The sequence below is a fragment of the Pristiophorus japonicus genome, chromosome 5 (genome assembly GCF_044704955.1).
Source record: "Pristiophorus japonicus isolate sPriJap1 chromosome 5, sPriJap1.hap1, whole genome shotgun sequence".
NCBI lineage: Eukaryota > Metazoa > Chordata > Chondrichthyes > Pristiophoridae > Pristiophorus > Pristiophorus japonicus.
In genome coordinates, this window is record NC_091981.1 from 8,468,146 (window position 1) to 8,483,177 (window position 15,032).

Consider the following 15,032-nt stretch of genomic DNA (forward strand, 5'->3'; position numbering starts at 1 on the left):
CAGAAATTATCCTGGAGCAACGACTCATTACTATTTACACAGGGGCCGAAATTCAGCACCTCACCGCCTAGTGCCACCGACATTCTCCTGAAGATCCGCCCAGTGCCACTTTGGGGGTGGCCTGGAGCGGCGGGAGGGGAGAGCACGCCGGGAAGCGTCCGTTGGCGTCAGCGGACGGCCGCGTGGCGCAACTGAGTTCCCGCCCGCCGAGCTCCCAGATTCCCTGCGGGCGGGAGTCGGCGGCAGAACGGGGGGGGGGTTGGACCGCTGGCTGGAGGCTGGTCTGTCCCCGACGGTAAGCCTGAAGACCCTGAAAAAAAAGGCGAGTGCATATTGAAAAACATTTTTTCCCACAGCGATTTATCGGCATGGGGTTCCGCTGAAGGTCTTCCGGTAGTTTTTTTGTATTTTTTTGGTGATTTTTTTTTTTTTTCCCCCAGCTCTTCGACCCTCCGTGGGGCCCGACTCCATCCTCGGCGGCACTTGGGCACTCCGCCGAGAATGAGACCTCCCGCCCCGCTGGCGCCCAGATTGGCGGTGTACGTCGTCCATTTGCCGCCCGCCGGCCTTCGAGGGACCTCGGCCGTGAATATCCCGCCCAAAGTACCGTCCGGCACCTCGGCGGCCATCGGCGGCACTTTGGGCGGCACTTGGGCGGGCGGGGGCCTTGCTGAAAATCGGCCCCCCCCATACAAACTCACTGAAGTCCCACTCTAACCTCGCCTGCCTTTGTCGGCATGGGACAGAGCTCTGTCAATCCGCACGTGAGGTGTAATCGATAACCAGGCCAATTATGTGATTAGTTGTAATCAATTAGCTTGCTAGAGAACCATGCACACAGTCATCATACAATCATGGTCGGTTCGTGAGAAAGCCTTAAATGTCATTCAGATTTGGAAGGTGATGTGATTGATTTTGGCCGAGGCAATTGCTCAAATGAGATGCCCACCATTTTCCGAATTACATCATATAGATTTAGTAGTTTTATCAAGAATTCATTTTAACATTGGCACGTTTCATACGTCCAGTATCAGAAATAATGATTGAATGAATAGATTACCCCTAAGTGCACGATGTTGTGTGTCATACAAACTAAAATGCTGCACTGTTTTTATGCCGACTGTCAGTGGGTATGCATTTCTTGTTGCAAAATTGTTAAGAGCGTTTCATATATAACTTTTACAAGGCTGTGAACTTAAAGCAGTGTGCTGCCTGTCAGCCGTGGCTCAGTGGGTAGCATTCTTGCCTTTGATGTCCGAAGGTTGTGGGTTCAAGTCCCACTCCATTGTTGAATGGCGGTGCAGGCTCGAAGGGCCGAATGGCCTACTCCTGCACCTATTTTCCATGTTTCTATTTCCAGACATGTAAACACAAGATTCCACGCTGACACTCCAGTGCAGTGCAGTACATCGTGCGCCGCCCCGACCTGTGTGAGAACACCATCGCAGGTCGGGGCTATAAATAGAGCTGGAGCACCAGGCCCTGGAACATCGTGGGTGAAGGTGCGGTGAATGAGGGTACGGGGCAGCACGGGCCCAGCCCACACTGTGCGATATGTGTGTGCACTCGGTCCGTGCAGCAGAGCTGGTCTCCAGTTGTCTTGTTTCAACCTGTCACTGGACCAAGACCTAGCTCTGTCAAGCCCGTGTGGTGGCTGGTGTGCAACGGCCACCCCACGTTAAAAAAATCCACCCACAGGGCATCTCTTCAACCCCCTCAACTGGAGTTCAGGACTGGAACATCGGGCCATCGAAACATCTGTGAACTCTTGTCGAAGCAAATCATCCTTGTTCAAGCAACCGCCTATGATGATGACGACTGAGGGAGTGCTGCACTGTCGGAGGAGCTATCTTTTGGGTGAGATGTTAAACCGAGGCCCCGTCTGCTCTCAAATGTACACACAAAATTTGCATGACACTATTTCAAAGAAGAGCAGAGGCATTATCCCCATGTGATGGCCAATATTTATCCCTCAATCCCATCACTAAATCTGATTATCTGGTCATTATCACATTGCTCTCTGTGGGAGCTTGCTGTGCGCAACTTGGTTGCCGCGTTTCCCACATTACAGCAGTGACTACACTTTAAAAAACGTACTTCATTGGCTGTAAAGCTCTCATGGATGTCCAGTGGTCATGAAAGGCGCTATATAAATGCAATTCTTTCTTCCATTTTGATCAATTATTCGAATATTGTAGTGCACTGTTAGAACATAAGAAATAGGAGCAGGAGTCGTCCATACGGCCCCTTGAACCTGCTCCGCCATTCAATAAGATCATGGCTGATCTGATCATGGACTCAGCTCCACTTCCCTGCCCGCTCCCCATAACCCTTTACTCCCTTATCGCTCAAAAATCTGTCTATCTCCACATTAAATATATTCAATGTCCCAGCCTCCACAGCTCTCTGGGGCAGAGAATTCCACAGATTTACAACCCTCCGAGAGAAGAAATTCCTCCTCATCTCAGTTTTAAATGGGCGGCCCCTTATTCTGCGACTATGTCCCCTAGTTTTAGTTTCCCCTATGAGTGGAAACATCCTCTCTGCACCCACCGTGTCAAGCTCCCACATTATCTTATACGTTTCGATAAGATCACCTCTCATTCTTCTGGCCATGTTCTCAAAAATACTTTGGATGTGGAGCAAGGCGTACGTCTTTCTAAGTGAGCTGGACGTCCATTCAGCAAAGGGCAGAAATCTGAGCTGATAAGTGAACCAAGGAAACAAACGAGGGCTGTCAAAGTTAATTCCATCAACTCCAGCCACTTTTTAAAAGTGATATTTCTTTTTTACAGATATGAGGCTAGATTTTCCATTATTATGGCTATCGTCTAAAAATGGGCGATATTTCCTGCTGTAGTAAGTTGTTTTATTTTTCAGGATCACTGGACTATCGCCCCCATTTAAAAAAAATGCTAGCTTCGCCTTTTTAATTTGGACGATAGTCGTAGCGATGTGAAATGGGCCGTAGCGATGTATTCAGTCGTGCAAGGTCGCCGTCCAGAGCAACGGCCGTTCTGCGCATGCGTGTTTTTTCTTTCAGGCGAAGAACTTTGCCCGCGATTCGGGAGGTCAGGGTTCACCTGCGCATGCTCAGAAGACAAAGGGGAGGGAGAGAGAGAAGGAAGGTTGTGTCGAGGCAATGGAGATGGAACACGAGTACTCGGGAGAGAGTGATGTTGCGGAGGTTGCAGGGAGAAGGAGGGCGAAAGCATTTTCTGATGAAGCCAATGAAACTGTGGTCCACGAGGTGGAGGCTCGATGGGGCCAATTAACCCCAGGGTGGGCGTGGGAACCATCCCCCTACCCCTGGATGTACCAGCGAATATGGGCGGATATCGTCGAAGTGGTAACTTCGAAAGCCCATGATGTGAGAGAGCCAAACCAGTGCCGCAAGTGCTGGAACAGTCTGGTGGCATCTGCAAGGGTAAGTATTATAAGTATCATTTATAATTGTAATGATGCACTGACTCATTACTTTGAATGTAAATCTGCTGGGTTGTAATTAAGCTGAGTAATCGTGGGTAGCACCCATGTTAAAATTTGGATTGGGGTCGGAACTTGCGGGCCCAGGACACTGACCCTGGGAGAGCAGGACCCGGGACTCTAACCCTGGGAGGGCCCAGGACTCTGACCCTGGGAGAGCAGGGCCCGGGACACTGACCCTGGGAGGGCAGGGCCCGGCACTCTAACCCTGGGAGGGCCCAGGACTCTGACCCTGGGAGAGCAGGGCCCGGGACACTGACCCTGGGATGGCAGGGCCCAGGACTCTGACCCTGGGAGGGCAGGGCCCAACACTCTAACCCTGGGAGGGCAGGGTCCAGGAACCATTCCGTGCAAATGTACATTTGCAATCTTGCTGAGATGCGTTAAACTGAATCGACAGTATTATTATTTAAAGGTTTTGATCGAAAATTGGGGCCCAAGGAATGACTAGAAACAGGCAGACCGCAAACACTTGGCATTTCTACCACTTTAGTTTTGGAGAATTATTTAATGATTTCACTGCTTGTGTGCAACTCTTTAACGTGGGCACCGTCTCTTTTTTGGTTAGGTTGGTGGATGGGGGCGCGACTGAGCGCTGAGGGGGTAGCTTAGCTTTACCCAGACTGCGTGAGTCTCTCCGGCTTCTGTCACTCACACAGTGACCCAGCCTGGACTGGGGGCAGAGCTGCCCTGGCTCACTGTCTGCCCTGGGACACTGTGAGGCATTACCCCCGGCCACACAGACCAGGGACACAGTGCCCCCCCACTTCCCCTCATGCTCTGCACGTGTTATCGGACAAGTCCAGGTATGATCGCTGATCCCTGTAAATGCGTTGGGTGTAAGGTCTCCTCCTCCTCAGCAGTCTGCCACCCCTTTGATTGGGCACATAATGCTCCCTCGATAAACCTTCTCCCATCTCTATTCTGCAGCATGTAAGTAGTCATCAATACTGGCTGAGAAATTACAGGCCCCATCGCTATAAATGCCCTAATCTGCCTTCAAATATTCTTAAATTGTCCTCAACAAATGCAACATAAACTGGAAATTGACCACCATGTGATTAGATGATTGGCAAGATTCTAAAACGCCCTTAAAATCACTCACAAATTACTTCAATGCGCCTATCCACTTGAAACAGCCTTTTATTAAACTTCCTCCGATTTACAAAATGGCGTCCATATTGCTGGGTTAAGGTCAGGTGAGTGCAGCTTTTCTTCAGCCTCTTTTTGGGCCGAGCGATTATTTGGGCACAATATGGGCGAGATGCCGAAAGTAGCGATAATCTGGGCAATATTTGGGAGCTAGTTTCCATTCTAAACAGTGTTCTGGGCCTTGCACAAGCGACGAGGTCAGATTTTATTTTAAAACATAGGCCGGGCGATTCAGCTCATTCCTGTCCGTCGGAAGTTGTGCCGGCGATAAATGGATGATAATCAGACACTAGTTTCCATTTATCATCAAATATGGGTGATAAACAGCATCTCGCTGCTTCATCATAGGCAGTCCCTCGTATCGAGGGTGACTTGCTTCCACGCCAAAAAGGGATGAGTTCCCAGGCGTTTCAATGAAGGACCTAATATTCCAGGTCCTGAACTACGTCCTGAAGGGTGGAAGATGCCCTGTGCGTGGATTTTTTTAACGTGGAGTGACCGTTGCACACCAGCCACCACACGGGCTTGACAGAGCGAGGTCTTGGTCCAGTGACAAGGGTTGAACCAGGACGACTGGAGACCTGCTCTGCTGCACGGACCTAGTGCGCTCACATATCGCACAGTGTGGGCTGGGCCCGTGCTGCCCCCTGGGCCCTCGGCTCTCCTGCGCCCCGAACTTCACGCCTCTCCTGGGCCCCCGATCACGTCCCTCTACGATCTCTGGCCGCTCCTTCGCCCCGACCTCGCCGCTCCTGCTGTACCTGCCCAACGCTCCAATCAGCGACCCGGACCTTGATGACGTCCAGTCCAGTCGCCCTCTTCGCTGCCGTCGCCCTCCTGCACCAGCTCGCGCTGTACCTTGCCGTGACACGCTGCCACGCTGTCCATGGCCGCTGCTCGCCGCTCCCCTTTTATGGCCCCGACCTGCCGCTGATTCTGTCGACTCGGCCCCTCCGTGGGCGGTAAACAGCATCCCGCTGCACATTTAGGCGCTAAATGGGCGAATATGTGCTGAAGGTCTCGCCCCATGATGTCATTTGTTTAGTCTGTGTTTAATACTGGATAATTCATTGCCAATGAGACTGTAATCGGTGATTTTGCTGCTACTATGCTAGGTTAATGGACTGAGGCTGTTTCACTCACATCTCCAATACTTACTCCAGTGCAGAGCCGTGGTTATTTCACAGTAGAATGAAGTAATGATGGTTCTCCAGTGACTCTTTGGATGAAATCCTGCTGTGCGTTAATATACTTGTATGAAATTCTTAGAATATGGACATTAACCTATTTAAAATAGATGGGTTAATGTATCTGTTAAATGTAGAATGTCATACAAATGGCTTATCGAATTAGTTATTAATATCACACAGCATGGTTTCAATTCCTTTGAAAATTAAAATGACATCTTTATGGTGATTATTATATTTTTCCTGTTCTCATCTGAGGTTTGCTTGTAACGCGCCTTCTCCATTTCCACAGGTTTCCATTCTGACCTTTCCATGTCAGCTTCTGATCCACATATCCACAGCATAACTAAGACCGACTATTTCCACCTCCGTAACATCGCTGTCTCCGCCCTTAACTTAGCACATCCGCCCCTGAAACCCTCATCCATGCCTTTATTACCTGTAGACTTGTCTATTCCAACGCACTCCTAGCCGGCCTCCCACATTCTACCCTACGTAAACTAGAGGTGATCCCAACTCAGCTGCCCCGTGTCCTAACTCGCACCGAGTCCCGCTCACCCATCACCCCCTGTGCTCGCTGCCCCGTGCCCTAACTCGCACCGAGTCCCGCTCACCCATCACCCCCTGTGCTCGCTGACCTACATTCGCTTCCGGTTAAGCAACGCCTCGATTTCAACATTTTCATCCTTGTTTTCAAATCCCTCCATGGCCCTCGCCCCTCCCTATCTCTGTAATCTTCTCCAGCCCCACAACTCCCCAAGATGGCTGCACTCCTCTAATTCTGCCCCCTTGAGCATCCCTGATTATAATCACTCAACCATTGGTGGCTGTTGCCTGGGCCCCAAGCTCTGGAACTCCCTGCCTAAACCTCTCTTAGTCAAGTCTAGAGGTAACAAAGGCGGGGATGAAGATAAATTATGGACACATTAATATCAGTACTGTTATGTCTTGAATAAAGAGTCAGACTAGATACTGCAAGCTCAAAGTAAGGTGTCACCGTAGTCCTTTATTTCAGATCTCAGAGTGCCTCTCCAGCCTGTGAGGCCTCCTTATATACAGGTGCTCCCAAGGGATTGTGGGATCCCTTGGAACTCCAGGGGATAAGCCCTCTGGTGATTAGACATGGTATTTACAGGTTTACTTACATAACAAGTACTCTTCCTCCATTTCCTGACTTTGGGAGCACAACCATTGTTGCACCAGGCCGACAGTTACCATGCACACGGTGGTCTCTGAAATTAGCAGTAACTAGGGTGTAAAGGGAGGGAAAAGGCCTGAGACCAGCTCTCATCCTGTCACCCCAGCTCCTCTCTCTGGCATTTCTACAAGGAAAGGGTGATCATCAGAAGCCTGGGCAGGACAAAGGGAGCAAAACTGGGGTCGGGGCAGTGAGATATAGCTAGGCCACTCAGCCTAATTTTGCACCACTATCCTGCCCCGTTTCAGTGTGATAGCGGGGGTGAATCTGCCCAAGCTTCCTACTTCAAGTGTCCAACTGTAACTGATCTTTTTCCATGACCTCAAAATTCCTTGTGTCCCTCAAATTTCTCTACTTTCTGCAATCGAAAAGCTTTTTGTTGGAAATAATAAAAAGCTTGGGGCTCAGCTTATCTCAACCTCCGATTTACCTCAACCTCACAGAATGATACAGCATTCGGCCCATTGTGCCTTTTGCCAGCTCTTTGACAGAGCTCCCCAATTAATCCCACTCCCCCTGCTCTTTCCCCACAGCCCTGCAGATTTTTCCTCTACAAGTATTCACTGGAGTTTAGAAGGATGAGAGGGGATCTCAAAGAAACATATAAAATTCTGATGGGACTGGACAGGTTAGATGCAGGAAGAATGTTCCCGATGTTGGGGAAGTCCAGAACCAGGGGACACAGTCTAATGATAAGGAGTAAGCCATTTAGGACTGAGATGAGGAGAAACTTCTTCACTCAGAGAGTTGTTAACCTGTGGAATTCCCTGCCGCAGAGAGTTGTTGATGCCAGTTCATTGGATATATTCAAGAGGGAGTGAGATATGGCCCTTGTAGCTAAAGGGATCAAGGGGTATGGAGAGAAAGCAGGAAAGGGGTACTGAGGGAATGATCAGCCATGATCTTATTGAATGGCGGTGCAGGCTCGAAGGGCCGAATGGCCGACTCCTGCACCTAATTTCTATGTTTCTATTTCTCTTATTCTTTGCAAACTCGATAATTACAAAACCCATTGGCACCACCAGCCACATAGTAAGGACTGCACAAAGATGCCTCTGCCCTCTGAGCTTCCCTCTCTGTTTAGAGGTTTAATGAATGTTTTTGGGATCACTAGCCACTAGATGGCGTCACTGTTGGAGGCCATTGGGCTGCACGCATGTGTGTACAGCCCAAGTATAAAAGGCCAGCCATTTTGTATATTAGTCACTTTGGGCCTTAATAAAGCAGAGCCAAGGTCATACCTCTTGGAGTTAAACAGTACTCAGTCTAACAGTTACTGCATACACAACAAGAGGGATGTCACTTGGTACCTCCCAGCATAGGTCTGATCAGACGCTGCTTGGAGTAAGAGCTAAACCTGTAATTATCCACTTTCATAAAAGAAAGACTGGCCTTTCACGGTCACCGGACGTTCCCAAAGCGCTTGATAGCCAATGAAGTACTTTTTGAAGTGCAGTCACTGTGTTGAAATGTGGGAAACACAGCAGCCAATTTGCGCACAGCAAGCTCCCACACACAGCAATGTAATAATGGGGCATAGTTTCAGAATAAGTGGCCGTCCATTAAAGACAGAGATGAGGAGGAATTTCTTCTCTCAGAGGGCCGTAAATCTGTGGAATTCTCTGCCCCAGAGAGCTGTGGAGGCTGGGTCACTGAATATATTCAAGGCGGAGATAGACAGATTTTTGAATGATGATTGAGAGATCAATATTTACCAGGATACCAGGAAAAACTCCCCGATTCTTCTTCGAAACAGTGCCATGGGATCTTTTATATCTACCTGAGAGAGCAAACGTTTACCGTGTCAAACAAAAGTCAGCACCACAGACAGTGCAGCACTCCCTCAGTACTGCACTGGGAGTGTCAGCCTGGATTTTTGTGCTCAGTCTATGAACCTACAACCTTCTGACACAGAGGCAAGCGTGCTACTCACTGAGCCATAGCTGACATCGTGGTTCCACACCTCTGTATTCAAATACTTAGTATTTGATTCACAACCCTCTGGGAGAAGAAATTCCTTCTCAACTCGGTTTTAAATTGGCTCCCCCGTATTTTGAGGCTGTGCCCCCTAGTTCTAGTCTCCCCGACCAGTGGAAACAACCTCTCTGCCTCTATCTTGTCTATCCCTTTCATTATTTTAAATGTTTCTATAAGATCACCCCTCATCCTTCTGAACTCCAACGAGTAAAGACCCAGTCTACTCAATCTATCATCATAAGGTAATCCCCTCATCTCCGGAATCAGCCTAGTGAATCGTCTCTGTACGAGAGGGGAATTAAGGATTATGGGGAGCGGGCGGGTAAGTGGAGCTGAGTCCACGGCCAGATCAGTCATGATCTTGTTGAATGGCGGATCAGGCTCGAGGGGCTAGATGGCCTACTCCTGTTCCTAATTCTTATGTTCTTATGTTCTTATATTAGTGGCTCTTAACACCCTGTTAAAGTCAATGTCAGGTTTGGGAGGAACTCTGAAGTTTATGACGTCATCAGGATTCACTTGCTTGAATTACAGCCACATTGCTCTATCCATCTCCTCGATTCATACTGCACTATTTGTATTATAATGATCAGTTCTAATGATGACATTCCGTGGCCTTGCATCTCCTCAGCAATAAATGATGCCTGTGCTTTGATTAAATGCCTTGCAGCCAACAGTCTCTGAATTTAATCAATGCAAGAGCTGCTTATTGTCTCCAATACTCGGGCAAATGGAAGTTATTGCTTAATTAAACAGCAGTCGAGCTTCTTTATGATGTTATGTGACTTTCGAAGGCGTTATGACATCAGGATGTTATTTAGACATCATAATGAAAAAAATGATACTGTGTGGTGGAAAAAATGTAATAAAAATAAATGTAATTACCATCAGCCCACACCTGAACTGGTAAACACAGGAACAAAAGAGAATACTTGAATTTATATCGGGTGCGGTGGCATTGTGGTTATATTACTGGACTTGTAATCCAGAGACTGAAGCTAAGAATCCACGAAACGTGAACTCAAATCCCACCCCTGTAGCTGGGGAATTTAAATTCAGTTAATTAAGTAAATGTGGAATAAAAGCTAATCCATGTTGAATCTCTCATATCTGGGACCGATAAGGAACTAAATGGTTATGGGGAGCGGCAGGGAAGAGTACCTGAATCTGTGATTGGATCAGCCATGATCCTATTAAATGGCGGAGCAGGCTCAAGGGGCAGCATGGCCGACTCCTGCTCCTCGTTCTTATGACCTGGCCTGTGCCGGATAAGGGATATTGCCGGATGAGGGGTGGTCACGTTAAATTGGATGGTACAGGTACTGAACAAGGGGGTGTTTGGGGCAGGCTGGGAGTGCGGCAGAGGGATTATGGGGTTGGGGGGGGTGCGGTAGATCGCGGGGTCAGGCCAGCGATTGTGGGAGTTGGCAGCGAGGAAGGACTTCAATTTGCTCATGTCCGCATGGTGAGTTGGGAGGTCGGAGGAGAGGCCTATAAAGGCCCAACGTCATTCCTGAGGCCAGCGGGAAGTAGCTGCAGCAGGGTGAGAAGGCTAGAAAAAAATCGAAAGGTGACATCACAGCCAACAGGATAAGTGATTGGCTGGTGATTGGTAAGTAGGTTTTCTTTTTCTTTTCTTTATCGGTAAGTAACCTTTTAGCCTTGTTTTTGCCAAATTAAGTTGATCTAGGGGTTAATACATTGCAGGAGAGCTCGGACATGTATTATGCTCCTCCTGTACTATGTGGGAAGTCAGGGACGCTTCCAGTGTCCCTGACGATTAAGTGTGCCGGAAGTGTAGCCGGCTGCAGCTCCTGACAGACCGGATTGCGGCACTGGAGCTGTGGGTGGATTCACTCTGGAGCATGCACGATGCTGACAATGACGTGAATAGATCATTTAGCGAGTTGGTCTTACCGCAGGTAAAGGGTACACAGCCAGATAGGGAATGGAAGACCAGCAGGAAGAGCATTGCAAGGAAGACAGATACACTGCTTTGAGTACTGTTGGAGGGGATGACTCACCAGGGGAGGGCAGCAGCAGCCAAGTTCATGGCACCGTGGGTGGCTCTGCTGCACAGGAGGGCAGGAAAAAGAGTGGGAGAGCGATAGTGATAGGGGATTCAATTGTAAGGGGAATAGATAGATGTTTCTGCGGCCGCAACCGAGACTCCAGGATGGTATGTTGCCTCCCTGGTGCAAGGGTCAAGGATGTCTCGGAGCGGGTGCAGGACATTCTGAAAAGGGAGGGTGAACAGCCAGTTGTTGTGGTGCATATTGGTAGCAACGATATAGGTAAAAAAACGGGATGAGATCCTACAAGATGAATTTAGGGAGCTAGGAGCTAAATTAAAAAGTAGGTCCTCAAAAGTAGTAATCTCGGGATTGCTACCAGTGCCACGTGCTAGTCAGAGTAGGAACCACAGGATAACTCAGATGAATACATGGCTTGAGGTGTGGTGCAGAAGGGAGGGATTCAAATTCCTGGGACATTGGAACCAGTTCTGCGGGAGGTGGGACCAGTACATACCAGATGGTCTGCACCTAGGCAGGACTGGAACCAATGTCCGAGGGGGAGTGTTTGCTAGTGCTGTTGGGGAGGGGTTAAACTAATATGGCAGGGGGGATGGGAACCAATGCAGCGAGACAGAGGGAAGTAGAATGGGGGCATAAGCAAAAGATAGAAAGAAGAAAAGTAAAGTGGAGGGCAGAGAAACCCAAGGCAAAAAGCAAAAAGGGCCACATTACAGCAAAATCCTAAAGGGGAAAAGTGTGGTGGAAAGACAAGCCTGAAGGCTCTGTGCCTCAATGCGAGGATTATTCGGAATAAGGTGGATGAATTAACTGTGCAGATAGCAGTTAATGGGTATGATGTAATTGGCATCATGGAGACATGGCTCCAGGGTGACCAAGGCTGGGAACTCAACATCCAAGGGTATTCAACATTTAGGAAAGATAGACAGAAAGGAAAAGGAGGTGGGGTGGCGTTGCTGGTTAAAGAGGAAATTAATGCAATAGTAAGGAAGGACATTAGCCTGGATGATGTGGAATCGGTATGGGTGGAGCTACGGAATACCAAAGGGCAGAAAATGCTAGTGGGAGTTGTGCACAGACCACCAAACAGTAGTAATAAGGTTGGGGACAGCATCAAACAAGGGATGCATGCAATAAAGGTACAGCAATTATTATGGGTGACTTTAATCTGCATATTGATTGGGCTAACCAAACTGGTGGCAATGCGGTGGAGGAGGATTTCCTGGAGTGTATTAGCGATGGTTTTTTAGACCAATATGTTGAGGAACCAACCAGGGAGCTGGCCATCCTAGACTGGGTGATGTGTAATGAGAAAGGACTAATTAGCAATCTTGTTGCGCGAGACCCCTTGGGGAAGAGTGACCATAACATGGTAGAATTCTTTATTAGGATGCAGAGTGACACAGTTAATTCAGAAACAAGGGTCCTGAACTTAACGAAAGGTAACTTCAATGGTTTGAGGTGTGAATTGACTAGAATAGACTGGCAAATGATACTTAAAGGGTTGACGGTGGATAGGCAATGGAAAACATTTAAAGATCACATGGATGAACTTCAGCAATTGTACATCCCTGTCTGGAGTAAAACGAAAAGGGGAAGTTGGCTCAACCTTGGCTAACAAGGGGAAATTAAGGATAGTGTTAAATCCAAGGAAGAGGCATATAAATTGGCCAGAAAAAGCAGCAAACCTGAGTACTGGGAGAAATTTAGAATTCAGCAGAGGAGGGCAAATGGTTTTATTAAGAGGGAGAAAATAAACTATGAAAGGAAGCTTGCCGGGAACATAAAAACTGATTGCAAAAGCTTCTATAGATATGTGAAGAGAAAAAGCTTAGTGAAGACAAACGTAGGTCCCTTGCAGTCTGATTCAGGTGAATTTATAATGGGGAACAAAGAAATGGCAGACCAATTGAACAAATACTTTGGTTCTATCTTCACGAAGGAAGACACAAATAACCTTCCGGAAATACTAGGGGTCCGAGGGTCTAGTGAGAAGGAGGAACTGAAGGATATCCTTATTAGGTGGGAAATTGTGTTAGGGAAATTGATGGGATTGAAGCCCGATAAATCCCCGGGGCCTGATAGTCTGCATCCCAGAGTACTTAAGGAAGTGGCCCTAGAAATAGTGTATGCATTGGTGATCATTTTCCAACAGTCTATCGATTCTGGATCAGTTCCTATGGACTGAAGGATAGCTCATGTAACACCACTTTTTAAAAAGGGAGGGAGAGAGAAAGCGGGTAATTATAGACCAGTTAGCCTGACATCGGTGGTGGGGAAAATGTTAGAATCAATTATTATTGGAAAGCTGTGACAGAATCGGTCCAAGTCAGCATGGATTTATGAAAGGGAAATCATGCTTGACAAATCTTCTGGAATTTTTTGAGGATGTAACTTGTAGAGTGGACAAGGGAGAACCAGTGGATGTGGTGTATTTGGACTTTCAAAAGGCTTTTGACAAGGTCCCACACAAGAGATTACTGTGCAAAATCAAAGCACATGGTATTGGGGGTAATATACTGACGTGGATAGAGAACTGGTTGGCAGACTAGAAGCAGAGAATTGGGATAAACGGGTCCTTATGGCAGGCAGTGACTAGTGGGGTGCCGCAGGGCTCAGTGTTGGGACCCCAGCTCTTTACAATATACATCAATGATTTGGATGAAGGAATAGAGTGTAATATCTCCAAGTTTGCAGATGACACTAAGCTGGGTGGCATTGTGAGCTGTGAGGAGGATGCTAAGAAGCTGCAGAATGATTTGGACAGGTTAGGTGAGTGGGCAAATGCATGGCAGATGCAGTATAATGTGGATAAATGTGAGGTTATCCATTTTGGGGGCAAAAACTCCAAGACAGAATATTATCTGAATGGTGGCAGATTAGGAAAAGGGGTGTTGCAACGAGACCTGGGTGTCATGGTTCAGCAGTCATTGAAAGTTGGCATACAGGTACAGCAGGTGGTAAAGAAGGCAAATGGTATGTTGGCCTTCATAGCTAGGGGATTTGAGTATAGGAGCAAGGAGGTCTTATTGCAGTTGTACAGAGCCTTGGTGAGGCCTCACCTGGGATATTGTGTTCAGTTTTGGTCACCTAACCTGAGGAAGGACATTCTTGCTATTGAGGGAGTGCAGCGAAGGTTCACCAGACTGATTCCCGGGATGGCTGGACTGACATATGAGGAGAGATTGGATCAACTGGGCCTTTATACATTGGAGTTTAGAAGGATGAGAGGGGATCTCATAGAAACATACAAGAGTCTTGATGGGACGGGACACCTTAGATGCGGGTAGATTGTTCCCGATGTTGGGGAAGTCCAGAACCAGGGGACACAGTCTTAGGATAAGGGGTAGGCCATTTAGGACTGAGATGAGGAGAAACTTGTTCACTCAGAGAGTTGTTAACCTGTGGATATATTCAAGAGTGAGTTAGATATGGCCCTTACGGCTAAGGGCATCAAGGGGTATGGAGAGAAAGCAGGAAAGGGATACTGAGGGAATGATCAGCCATGATCTTATTGAATGGTGGTGCAGGCTCGAAGAGCTGAATTGCCTACTCCTGCACCTATTTTCTATGTTTCCATGTTTCTATGTCGGAAATGCCGGGAATGGTGCCGGATAAGGGAGTGCCGGATAAGGGAGTTCCAGATAATGGAGGTTCAACCTGTCATCATTATAGGCAATCCCTTGAATCGAGGATGACTTGCTTCCACATCAAAAAGTTTACAGGTGTTTCAATGATGGACCTAAAATTCCAAGTCCGAACTAAATCTTGAAGGGTGGAAGATGCCTGTGCTTGGATTTTTTTTAACAAGTGGTGACCATTGCACACCAGCCACCACACGGGCTTGACAGAGCTAGGTATTGGCCCAGTAGCAAGCTGTACAAGTAATGGTGACCACAAAACTACTGGAGTGTTGTAAAAACCCATCTGGTTCACTAATGTCCTTTAGGGAAGGAAATCTGCCGCCCTTACCCGGTCTGGCCGATATGTGACTCCAGA